Source organism: Lolium rigidum, chromosome 6 (assembly GCF_022539505.1).
Source record: "Lolium rigidum isolate FL_2022 chromosome 6, APGP_CSIRO_Lrig_0.1, whole genome shotgun sequence".
NCBI lineage: Eukaryota > Viridiplantae > Streptophyta > Magnoliopsida > Poales > Poaceae > Lolium > Lolium rigidum.
The window spans coordinates 72,294,641-72,308,038 of record NC_061513.1 but is presented as its reverse complement, the minus strand read 5'-3'; positions in this window follow the sequence as shown (position 1 = coordinate 72,308,038).

Genomic DNA, 13,398 nt, shown 5'->3' with positions numbered 1-13,398 from the left:
TCCAAGTAAAGAACATAAGGATGTGACGGAATAAAAATATAGTTTCACTAGAAGTGACCTGATAATGTTGTCGATGAAGAAGGGGATGCCTTGGGCATCCCCAAGCTTAGATGCTTGAGTCTTCTTAAAATATGCAGGGATGAACCACCGGGGCATCCCCAAGCTTAGACCTTTCACTCTTCTTGATCATAGTATATCATCCTCTTCTCTTGACCCTTGAAAACTTCCTTCACACAAACTTCAAGCAAACTCATGAGAGGGTTAGTGCTTAACCACAAATTCACATATTCAGAGGTGACACAATCATTCTTAACACTTCTGGACATTGCACAAAGCTTCGAAAGTTAATGGAACAAAGAAACTCATTCAACATAGCAAAAGCGGCAATGCGAAATAAAAGACAGAATCTGTCAAAAACGAACGATCCGTAAAGATGCTTCCGGACTCGGGCACTTAACTTGCTCAAATGGAAAAAACTCAAAACTAATGAAATTTGCGTACATATCCGAGGATCACGCTCGTAAATTTGCAGATTTTTTAGATTTTTTTACGGAGACTTATGCCAGAATTCGTGACGGACAGGCAATGATGTTTCGCGCAGCCGATCCCAAATATAACATCAACTTTAGCATAGAAACTTTACTTGGCACAAAAACATGATAAGGAGAGGTTGCTACAGTAGTAAACAACTTCCAAGACTCAACAAAACAAAAATTGCTGTAGTAAAATAAACACATGGGTTATCTCCCAAGAAGTGCTTTTCTTTAACGCCTTTCAGCTAGGCGCGTAAAGTGCAAATCAAGTAACATCAAGAGATGGAGCATTAACATTATTACCTTGGGAGCTGGGAGTTTTCTCAACAATGCATTGTATCCGGTCTATATAAGTAACTCCTCTCTCATTGCTCCTAGGCTTACTATTCTCATCAAACAAATTTTCGAGAACAAGCCAAGCATAGTTATTTTCCAAAGCTTCATGCATCCCTAGTAGTTTACTAGGTATTGGCGCTTTAATTTCCCTACCATCATTAACATTATTAGTATACTTAATTCTATCCATATCCATCTTTTCAAGTATTTGTTTAAAATTAGGAAAGAAACCAAGCCTCTTATGCTTAATAAAAACTTTTCTAGCTTCTTTAACTATATCCTCAAATTCTCTAACAAGGACTTTTAAAACAAAATTTCTCTTTTCTCCCATCTCCATATCCGAAAGTGTAAGAAACATATGTTGTATTATGGGATTGAGATTAACAAATCTAGTTTCTAACATGTGTATCAAGCGAGCAGAAGCATCTTTCATAAGTAGGAGCAGTTTTTAATAATGGTATATCTTCAAAATCTGCATCCATACTAACATGGGTGAAAAATTCTTCTATATTATCTCTTCCAATGATACACCCTCGTCCTACCGGTATCTTTTCCAAAGTAAACTTAGGATTAAGCATGATGAAATAAACAAAAAGTAAACTAGGCAAATAAAGTAAAGACAAGTAACTAATTTTTTTGTGTTTTTGATATAGAGAACAAGACAGTAAATAAAGTAAAGCTAGCAACTAATTTTTTTGTGTTTTGTTTAAGTGCAGCAAACAAAGTAGTAAAATAAAAATAAGCAAGACAAAAACAAAGTAAAGAGATTGAAAGTGGAGACTCCCCTTGCAGTGTGTATTGATCTCCCCGGCAACGGCGCCAGAAAAAGTGCTGCTGGCGTGCAGTTGACGTGGGAGATAGATATTTTTGTGGTGTAACTTTTCTTCAGATCCCCGGCAACGGCGCCGTAAAAGTGCTTGATGCGCGTAGATGTACACGTCCGTTGGGAACCCCAAGAGGAAGGTATGATGCGCACGAGCAGCAAGTTTTCCCTCGGAAAGAAACCAAGGTTATCGAACCGAGTAGGAGCCAAGAAGCACGTGAAGGTTGTTGGTGGAGGAATGTAGTGCGGCGCAACACCGGTGAAACCGGCGCCAACGTGGAACCTACACAACACAATCAAAGTACTTTGCCCCAACGTAACGGTGAGGTTGTCAATCTCACCGGCTTGCTGAAAACAAAGGATTAAGCGTATCGAGTGGAAGATGGTGTTTGTTTGCAAAGAACAGTAAAAGCAGTAGAATGTATTCAGATGTAAAAGAATGGACCGGGATCCACAGTTCACTAGTGGTGTCTTGATGTCTACGTTCCCCCTCCTTTCCTGTAGACAGTGTTGGGCCTCCAAGAGTAGAGGTTTGTAGAACAACAGCAAGTTTCCCTTAAGTGGATCACCCAAGGTTTATCGAACTCAGGGAGGAAGAGGTCAAAGATATCCCTCTCATGCAACCCCGCAACCACAAAGCAAGAAGTCTCTTGTGTCCCCAACACACCAAATAGGTGCACTAGTTCGGCGAAGAGATAGTGAAATACAGGTGGTATGAATATATATGAGCAAGTAGCAACTGTGCCGTGAAAATAGCTTGCTGGCGTGTAGTTGATGGTGGTAGTATTGCAGCAGTAGTAACACGATAGAAACAAGAAACAAGCAGCGATAGCGATATTTAGGAACAAGGCCTAGGGATTACACTTTCACTAGTGGACACTCTCAACATTGATCACATAACAGAATAGATAAATGCATACTCTACACTTTTGTTGGATGATGAACACATTGCGTAGGATTACACGAACCCTCAATGCCGGAGTTAACAAGCTCCACAATAATGCTCATATTCTAGTAACCTTTAGTGTAAGATAGATCAAAAGACTAAACCAAGTACTAGCATAGCATGCACACTCGTCACCTTCATGCATATGTAGGAGGAATAGATCACATCAATATTATCATAGCAATAGTTAACTTCGCAATCTACAAGAGATCATGATCATAGCATAAACCAAGTACTAACACGGTGCACACACTTGTCACCTTTACACACGTGCAGGAGGAATAGAACTACTTTAATAACTTTGCTAGAGTAGCACATAGATAGTAGTGATACAAAACTCATATGAATCTCAATCATGTAAAGCAGCTCATGAGATCATTGTATTGAAGTACATAGTAGAGAGATTAACCACATAGCTACCGGTACAGCCCCGAGCCTCGATAGAGAACTACTCCCTCCTCATGGGAGCAGCAACGGTGATGAAGATGGCGGTGGAGATGGCAGCGGTGTCGATGGAGAAGCCTTCCGGGGCACTTCCCCGCTCCGGCAGGGTGCCGGAACGAGACTCCTGTCCCCCAGATCTTGGCTTCGCGATGGCGGCGGCTCTGGAACTTTTCTCGTATCGTGGCCTTCTCTGTAAGGGTTTTCGATGCAGGGGCTTTAAATAGGCGAAGAGGCGGCGCAGGAGGGTCAAAGGGGCGACCACACCATAGGGTGGCGCGGGCCCAGCCCTGGCCGCGCCACCATGTCATCTGGGGCCCACAGGGCCCCTCCGGCGGCTCTCGGGTGTTCCGGATGCTTCCGGGCAAAATAGGAACCTGGGCGTTGATTTCGTCCAATTCCGAGAATATTTCGTTACTAGGATTTCTGAAACCAAAAACAGCAGAAAACAGGAACTGGCACTTCGGCATCTTGTTAATAGGTTAGTTCCAGAAAATGCATCAAAACGATATAAAGTGTGCATAAAACATGTAGGTATCATCAATAAAGTAGCATGGAACATAAGAAATTATCGATACGTTGGAGACGTATCAGCATCCCCAAGCTTAGTTCTGCTCGTCCCGAGCAGGTAAAACGATAACAAAGATAATTTCTGAAGTGACATGCCATCATAATCTTGATCATACTATTTGTAAACATATGTAATGAATGCATCGATCAAAACAAAGGTAATGTCATGAGTAAACAACTGAATCATAAAGCAAAGACTTTTCATGAATAGTACTTCAAGACAAGCATCAATAAGTCTTGCATAAGAGTTAACTCATAAAGCAATAAATCAAAGTAAAGGCGTTGAAGCAACACATAGGAAGATTAAGTTTCAGCGGTTGCTTTCAACTTATAACATGTATATCTCATGGATATTGTCAACATAAAGTAATATAACAAGTGCAATATGCAAGTATGTAGGAATCAATGCACAGTTCACACAAGTGTTTGCTTCTAAGATAGAAAGAATAGGTAAACTGACTCAACAATAAGGTAAAAGAATGGTCCTTCAAAGAGGAAAGCATCGATTGCTATATTTGTGCTAGAGCTTTGATTTTGAAAACATATAGAGAGCATAAAAGTAAAGTTTTGAGAGGTGTTTGTTGTTGTCAACGAATGGTAATGGGCACTCTAACCCCCTTGCCAGGCAAACCTTCAAAGAGCGGCTCCCATTTTATTTTGTTTTTGGGTGGCACTCCTTCCAACCTTTCTTTCACAAACCATGGCTAACCGAATCCTCGGGTGCCCGCCAACAATCTCATACCATGAAGGAGTGCCTTTTTATTTTAGTTTTATTATGATGACACTCCTCCCCACCTTTGCTTTCTCAAGCCATGGCTAACCGAATCCTTCGGGTGCCGTCCAACAATCACATACCATGGAGGAGTGTCTATTTTTGTTAATTAATTTGGGACTGGGAATCCCATTGCCAACTCTTTCGCAAAATTATTGGATAAGCGGATGAAGCCACTAGTCCATTGGTGAAAGTTGCCCAACAAGATTGAAAGATAAACACCACATACTTCCTCATGAGCTATAAAACATTGACACAAATCAGAGGTGATAAATTTTGAATGGTTTAAAGGTAGCACTCAAGCAATTTACTTTGGAATGGCGGAGAAATACCATGTAGTAGGTAGGTATGGTGGACACAAATGGCATGAATATTGGCTCAAGGATTTTGGATGCATGAGAAGTAATTCCTCTCGATACAAGGTTTAGGCTAGCAAGGTTATTTGAAACAAACACAAGGATGAACCGGTGCAGCAAAACTCACATAAAAGACATATTGTAAACATTATAAGACTCTACACCGTCTTCCTTGTTGTTCAAACTCAATACTAGAAATTATCTAGACCTTAGAGAGACCAATTATGCAAACCAAATTTTAGCAAGCTCTATGTATTTCTTCATTAATAGGTGCAAAGTATATGATGCAAGAGCTTAAACATGAACACAACAATTGCCAAGTATCACATTACCCAAGACATTTTAGAATTACTACATGTAGCATTTTCCAATTCCAACCATATAACAATTTAACGAAGAAGAAACTTCGCCATGAATATTATGAGCTAAGAACACATGTGTTCATACGAACCAGCGGAGCGTGTCTCTCTCCCACACAAGGATGAACTTATTCAGAGAACTAAGATAACAAAACAAAAACAAAAATAAAAGCACACAGACGCTCCAAGTAAAATACATAGGATGTGATGGAATAAAAATATAGTTTCACTAGAAGAAACCTGATAAGTTGTCGATGAAGAAGGGGATGCATTGGGCATCCCCAAGCTTAGATGCTTGAGTCTTCTTGAAATATGCAGGGATGAACCACCGGGGCATCCCCAAGCTTAGACCTTTCACTCTTCTCGATCACATTATATCACCCTCTTCTATTGACCCTTGAAAACTTCCTTCACACCAAACTTCAAGCAAACTCGTTAGAGGGTTAGTGCATAATAAAAAATTCACATGTTCAGAGGTGACACAATCATTCTTAACACTTCTGGACATTGCACAAAACTTCTGAAAGTTAATGGAACAAAGAAACTCATTCAACTTAACAAAAGCGGCAATGCGAAATAAAAGGCAGAATCTGTCAAAAATAGAACAGTCCGTAAAGACGAATTTTAAGATGGCACCAGACTTGCTCAAATGGAAAAACTCAAAACTAATGAAAGTTGCGTACATATCTGAGGATCACGCTCGTAAATTGGCAGATTGTTTCGAATTTTCTACAGAGAACTGTGCCCAGATTCGTGACAGACAGCAATGCTGTTTCTGCGCAGCGATCCCAAATATAACATCAACTTTGACATAGAAACTTTACTTGGCACAAAAACATGATAAGGAGAGGTTGCTACAGTAGTAAACAACTTCCAAGACTTAACAAAACAAAAATTGCTGTAGTAAAATAAACACATGGGTTATCTCCCAAGAAGTTCTTTCTTTATAGCCATTAAGATGGGCTCAGCAATTTTGGTGATGCACCCGCAAGAAATAGTATTTGAAGCAAAAGAGAGCTTCAAGAGGCAAATTCAAAACACATTTAAGTCTAACATGCTTCCTATGCATAGGAATCTTGTAAATAAACAAGTTCATGAAGAGCAAAGTAACAAGCATAGGAAGATAAAACAAGTGTAGCTTCAAAAATTTCAAGCACATAGAGAGGTGTTTTAGTAACATGAAAATTTCTACAACCATATTTTCCTCTCTCATAATAACTTTCAGTAGCATCATGAGCAAACTCAACAATATAACTATCACATAAAGCATTCTTATCATGAGTCTCATGCATAAAATAATTACTACTCCCAACATAAGCATAATCAATTTTATTAGTTGTAGTGGGAGCAAATTCAACAAAGTAGCTATCAAATATAGGAGGTATATTGTAATCATAATCAAATTTATCCTCCATAACAGGTGGTAACAAAAGACTACTATCATTATAATCATCATAAATAGGAGGCAAAGTATCATCAAAGTAAATTTTCTCCTCAATGCTTGGGGGACTAAAAATATCATGCTCATCAAAGCCGGCTTCCCCAAGCTTAGAATTTTCCATAGCATTAGCAACAATGGTGTTCAAAACATTCATACTAATAACATTCCCATTATCATGCATATAAAGTTCCATGGGTTTTTTAATTCTCTCTTCAAACACATCATGTCCTAATTCAAGATAAAGTTCATAAAGATCTCTCATATTTTTGTTGTTTTCCATTATGCCTAACTAGTGTAAACAAGAAACCAAATGTCGCAATTGCAGAGTCTAAAGGAAATAGCTTCGAGTACTTACAATGGCGCCGGGAAAATAGCTTAGTAGCCGAGATCCGGAGTGTGAGTACCTTTTACCTTTCCTCCCCGCAACGGCGCCAGAAATTAGCTTGATGTCTACGTTCCCCCTCCTTTCCTGTAGACAGTGTTGGGCCTCCAAGAGTAGAGGTTTGTAGAACAGCAGCAAGTTTCCCTTAAGTGGATCACCCAAGGTTTATCGAACTCAGGGAGGAAGAGGTCAAAGATATCCCTCTCATGCAACCCCGCAACCACAAAGCAAGAAGTCTCTTGTGTCCCCAACACACCAAATAGGTGCACTAGTTCGGCGAAGAGATAGTGAAATACAGGTGGTATGAATATATATGAGCAGTAGCAACTGTGCCGTAAAATAGCTTGCTGGCGTGTAGTTGATGGTGGTAGTATTGCAGCGAGTAGTAACACGATAGAAACAAGAAACAAGCAGACGATAGCGATATTTAGGAACAAGGCCTAGGGATTACACTTTCACTAGTGGACACTCTCAACATTGATCACATAACGGAATAGATAAATGCATACTCTACACTTTTGTTGGATGATGAACACATTGCGTAGGATTACACGAACCCTCAATGCCGGAGTTAACAAGCTCCACAATAATGCTCATATTCTAGTAACCTTTAGTGTAAGATAGATCAAAAGACTAAACCAAGTACTAGCATAGCATGCACACCGTCACCTTCATGCATATGTAGGAGGAATAGATCACATCAATATTATCATAGCAATAGTTAACTTCGCAATCTACAAGAGATCATGATCATAGCATAAACAAAGTACTAACACGGTGCACACACTGTCACCTTTACACACGTGCAGGAGGAATAGAACTACTTTAATAACTTTGCTAGAGTAGCACATAGATAGTAGTGATACAAAACTCATATGAATCTCAATCATGTAAAGCAGCTCATGAGATCATTGTATTGAAGTACATAGTAGAGAGATTAACCACATAGCTACCGGTACAGCCCCGAGCCTCGATGGAGAACTACTCCCTCCTCATGGGAGCAGCAGCGGTGATGAAGATGGCGGTGGAGATGGCAGCGGTGTCGATGGAGAAGCCTTCCGGGGCACTTCCCCGCTCCGGCAGGGTGCCGGAACAGAGACTCCTGTCCCCCAGATCTTGGCTTCGCGATGGCGGCGGCTCTGGAACTTTTCTCGTATCGTGGCCTTCTCCGTAAGGGTTTTCGATGCAGGGGCTTTAAATAGGCGAAGAGGCGGCGCAGGAGGGTCAAAGGGGCGACCACACCATAGGGTGGCGCGGGCCCAGCCCGGCCGCGCCACCATGTCATCCAGGGCCCACAGGGCCCCCTCCGGCGGCTCTCGGGTGTTCCGGATGCTTCCGGGCAAAATAGGAACCCGGGCGTTGATTTCGTCCAATTCCGAGAATATTTCGTTACTAGGATTTCGAAACCAAAAACAGCAGAAAACAGGAACTGGCACTTCGGCATCTTGTTAATAGGTTAGTTCCAGAAAATGCATCAAAATGATATAAAGTGTGCATAAAACATGTAGGTATCATCAATAAAGTAGCATGGAACATAAGAAATTATCGATACGTTGGAGACGTATCATGTCTCTCCAATAAGATAACTAGCATGCTGGGTGAACAAATTACAGGTGAGCAATTGACAAATAAAGATTCAATACATATCAACGATGATTACTATGTGATTTAATCAGGGCATTACGACAAAGTACATAGACCGCTATCCAAGCATGCATCTATGCCTAAATAATCCACCTTCGAAGTTATCATCCGAACCCCTTCCGGTATTAAGTTGCGAACAACGAGATAATTGCATTAAGTATGGTGCGTAATGTAATCAACACAAATATCCTTAGACAAAGCATCAATGTTTTATCCCTAGTAGCAACAAAGCACATCCACAACCTTAGAACCTACTGTCACGATCCCAGATTCAATGGAGGCATGAACCCACTATCGAGCATAATTACTCCCTCTTGGAGTTACAAGTATCAACTTGGCCAGAGCCTCTACTAGCAACGAAGAGCATACAAGAACATAAACAACACATATATGATAGATTGATAATCAACTTAACATAGTATTCTCTATTCATCGGATCTCACCAAACACAACATGTAGCATTACAAATAGATGATCTTGATCATGTTAGGCAGCTCACAAGATCTATAACAATGAAAGCACAAGCGGAGAAGACAACCATCTAGCTACTCGCTATGGACCCATAGTCCAAGGATGAACTACTCACGCATCAATCCGGAGGCGGGCATGATGATTTAGAGCCCCTCCGGTGATGATTCCCCTCTCCGGCAGGGTGCCGGAGGCGATCTCCTGAATCCCCCGAGATGGGATTCGCGGCGGCGGCCTCTCAGTAATGTTTTCCGTATCGTGGCTCTCGGTACAGGGGTTTCGCGACGGAGGCTTTAAGTAGGCGGAAGGGTAGGTCAAAGGGCGTCACGAGGTGGCGACACCACAGGGCCGCGCGGCCCAGGCCCAGGCCGCGCCGCCCTGGTGTCTGGCCGCCTCGTGGCCCCACTTCGTCTCCTCTTCGGACTTCTGGAAGCTTCGTGCAAAAATAGGACCCTGGGCGTTGATTTCGTCCAATTCCGAGAATATTTCCTTACTAGGATTTCTGAAACCAAAAACAGCAGAAAAACAAGAATCGGCACTTCGGCATCTTGTTAATAGGTTAGTGCCGGAAAATGTAAAATAACGCTGTAAAGTGTGTATAAATCACTCAAGTATTGTAATAAAAGTAGCATGGAACATAAGAAATTATAGATACGTTTGCGACGTATCAACATCTCACAAGATCTAAACATGAAGTATATGGAGGAGAAGACAACCATCTAGCTACTGCTATGGACTCGTAGTTCAGAGATGAACTACTCACGCATCACTTCGGAGATGGGCATGGTGATGAAGTGGCCTCCGATGATGATCTCCCTCTCTTGCGAGGTGCCGGGAAGAGCTTTAGAAACCTCCCGAACTAGGGTCGACGATGGCGGCGGCTTCGGAACTTTTTGTGGATGGAGGCTCGGGTTTTTAGGTTTTTCTCGAGGATGTGAATTTATAGGCGAAAGGGCGAGGTCGGTGGGCGCCCGAGGGGCCCACACCATACCTAGGCGCGGCCAGGGGGTGGGCCGCGCCTAGGGGTGGTGTGGCCACCTCTTGGCTCTTCTCCGTCTCCCCTTTGGACTCCGTCTTCGTGACAGTAAAATAGGGACTTCGGTTTTTATTTTGTCCAATTTCGAGAATATTTCCTATACAACTTTTTTGAAATACAAAAACATTAGAAACAGAAACTGGCACTGTGGCATCTTGTTAATAGGTTAGGTCCAGAAAATGCATAATAATGTCACGAAGTGTAAACAAAACATATGGTAATTGGTGTAAAACAAGCATGGAGCATGAAAAATTATAGATACGTTTGCAACGTATCAGTGGGAAAGAACTGCCATGCCTAGCAGCTCTAGTTCCTCACCGACGGACGGCCATGAGGAGGAGTGGGAGGCCGACGACGGCCAGGAGGAGGAGGGGGAGGCCGTCGCCGACGACGGCCATAAGGAGGAGGAAGAAGAGGAAGAGGATGGAGATTTCCAGGTGGAGACGGCTGGAGACGGCTGAGGAGGCGGCGGCAAAGAAGGAGGCAAGGGCCCGGGCGAAGGCGGCTGAGGAGGCGAGCACCGACAACGACGAATACAACAAGGAGTACTCGTCGGAGGGGGACACAAGCTCCTTGGATGCGTCGAACGCCACTACCTCTTTGGAAAAGGTGACGAGCAGGAAGCGCCTCTGTGAGGACGACGAGGCGGGGCCATAAAAAAGTAGTTTAAAAATTAGTTTGAACATATTTTTTCGCAATTTTAATGTTTAATTTGTTTCAGTATGTTGAACTACTTTGAAAATCTCGATTGTACCTACAAATCCATTCTCTATATTGAAATGAAAATGCAAAAAATGAGTTATTTTAATGTTTGGGGGGCGCGTTTGGGAGCCGCGGCTGGCAGCGATGCGCCCGAACGCGGCACGAAGCGGAGGTGTCGCCCAAACGCTTGATCCGACGCTGTTTGGGGACGCGACCGGAGATGCTCTTAGTCTCCAAATCATATACGTCTATATATAACCCTTAAGGTAGTACATACATAAATTAGGAATTCATGTACTTTGATAGGAGGTAGTACATCCATTGTTGTGCCCTTCATAAATGAAAACTCGTGCGTCGCCCCGGACTAGGCCTCGACCTGAACCACTCATTCGCCTCGACATAGTCGGCGATGCGTAGGGCACCAGTCTTCTTTGGCGAAGACTCCGACGCAGGCAGCAACAACACTGGTCACAATTTGTTTGGCAACGATGGCTGATATGGCGATGAAGACTCGAATGGCTAGCCGGTTTTCGAGGATATGCCTTGCTCTCAGCACACCGCTGATGAGGTATTATTTAGCTCAAAAATGATGTCTTTCACATTGGATTGTATGCAAATGGCGGGCATGTGCTAGATTGGGTTCACTTGGCCATCATACTACATTCCAAAATGATGTCTTTTCCATTAAACAAGGTCACACAAAAGATCAATCTCGAGGAGGCTAAGGTTGAAGCCGCCAAAGTCACTGCCCAAGCCCCCCTCATCCTTCCCATGAACGAGTCGCCGCAAGCCACAATGACCAAGATGAAGGAGCATCCTAAGACCTTGAAGGCCGACACTTCCACCATAGATGATGATACCAAGGCGTGGTACAAGATGGCCCATTGGCCCGTGCTCGTATCTTGAAGTAGATTATGGCAACATCTACGGCAGAGTAGGCCACACCATCGATGCAGCAACCACCATCGACAAAAGTTCTACCTCCAACGCATGAGGAGCCAACACCAGTTGTCATCGACGAACCACCGGCCTCCTCCATTTGATTCCCTCTACCCGGTTTGTAATATGATGTGCCAGACTTGTTGATGTTTTGGTAGCCAGCGCGTGGCCAATGAATTTGATTTGAGACCTTTGATTTGAATATGTGCGCCTTCGTGGCGTAATTTAAACTATGATTTGGTTTTCCTATTTTTTTGAGGCTTGATCTTTAGAGGGTCAATTTGAGGGATGCCGGTGGGGGGAGCTGACCTCCAAACCGCGACAACTTTGCAGGGCGCTCCTGAAATGCTCTATATGGTGCTTTTGCCGGCCTTTATTTGGAGAACATGGTGGGATGCTCAAACAAAATCTTAGTGGCCACGTAGGGTGAAGAATGCTACAATGTGCCCATCATAAATGAAAACTAGAGTGGAAGATCACCCTGACAAGCATGTTATCTTTCCAAATTTTGGAAAAGATATGCTATTTTTTTTTGAAAAAAGGAGTATTTTGAAATGCTTAAAATTCATTCACAATCGTCAGCTTCACTCCCGCTGCTATTGAGGAGGAATGTTACACTACATGTATCGTTAGAAATAGACTACAACCTTCTTGTATCCTAAGTCTTTAGACATCTTAGCCTCCAAGTCATATACATCTATATATACCCCTTGACGTAGTAAACACAAAAATTAGGAATTCATCTACTTTGATATGAGGTAGTACATTCGTTGTCGTGCCCTTCATAAATGAAAACTTGAGTGGAAGATCGCCTTGACACGCCTACTCTCTTTGCAATTTCAGAAAAAGCATGCTGATCCATTTTTAAAAGCATGAGTACTTTGGAATGCTCATATTGCGGTATGCTAATTATCGTGAATTGATGTTCCTTTTGTAAATTAGGTTCTCAATTCGACTCCTCTAAAAGATAAATTTGCAATTCAACGCAATGAGAAAGGGTGATAAAGGGGTGCCAGGCGCAAAATTAATTAGTTTATCACCGACGTGACACAAAAAGCACCCTGATGTCAGTCATCAACGATTATGAGCATTTGTTAATTAGCTGCATTACTGAATAAAGCATGCCCGCTAGTTGATGGTGACATCACCATGGCAAAATATTCTAAAACCCTACAATGAGTACATACTCCTGCGGCCCTACTAATCCTGATCTAATCTAAGTACATCCTGTCAACAAAGATGAAACAACATCCCTAGGAAAACAAAAATGAAACAGCAGATGATGCCTGCCCCTCGTTGGAAAATCACGTGGTCTCATCAAGGACTTATCCGGAATTAGCTCCCAGAAGTGGAAGCACGTCGCCATGATTTGTTCTCCAAAAAAGTTTATCTACTCGGGTCACCGTCGGCAACTGCTCCAATCCGCCTCGTCCATGCTGTTGCACGAGCGAATCCAGGGGCTGACACTGCCACGTGGGCCGCACGCGTCAAGACCCACATCCTGCTATATTTAACAACGTGGGCCCCGCCCCCGACCCTAATCCCAATTATTAAGAAAATTAAGGACTATTCCACCTACGAAAAAATTAACACTACGAAAAAGCATAGTTTGGATCTTAAAGTTCCAGATAAATTACAAGTGAGTCCATA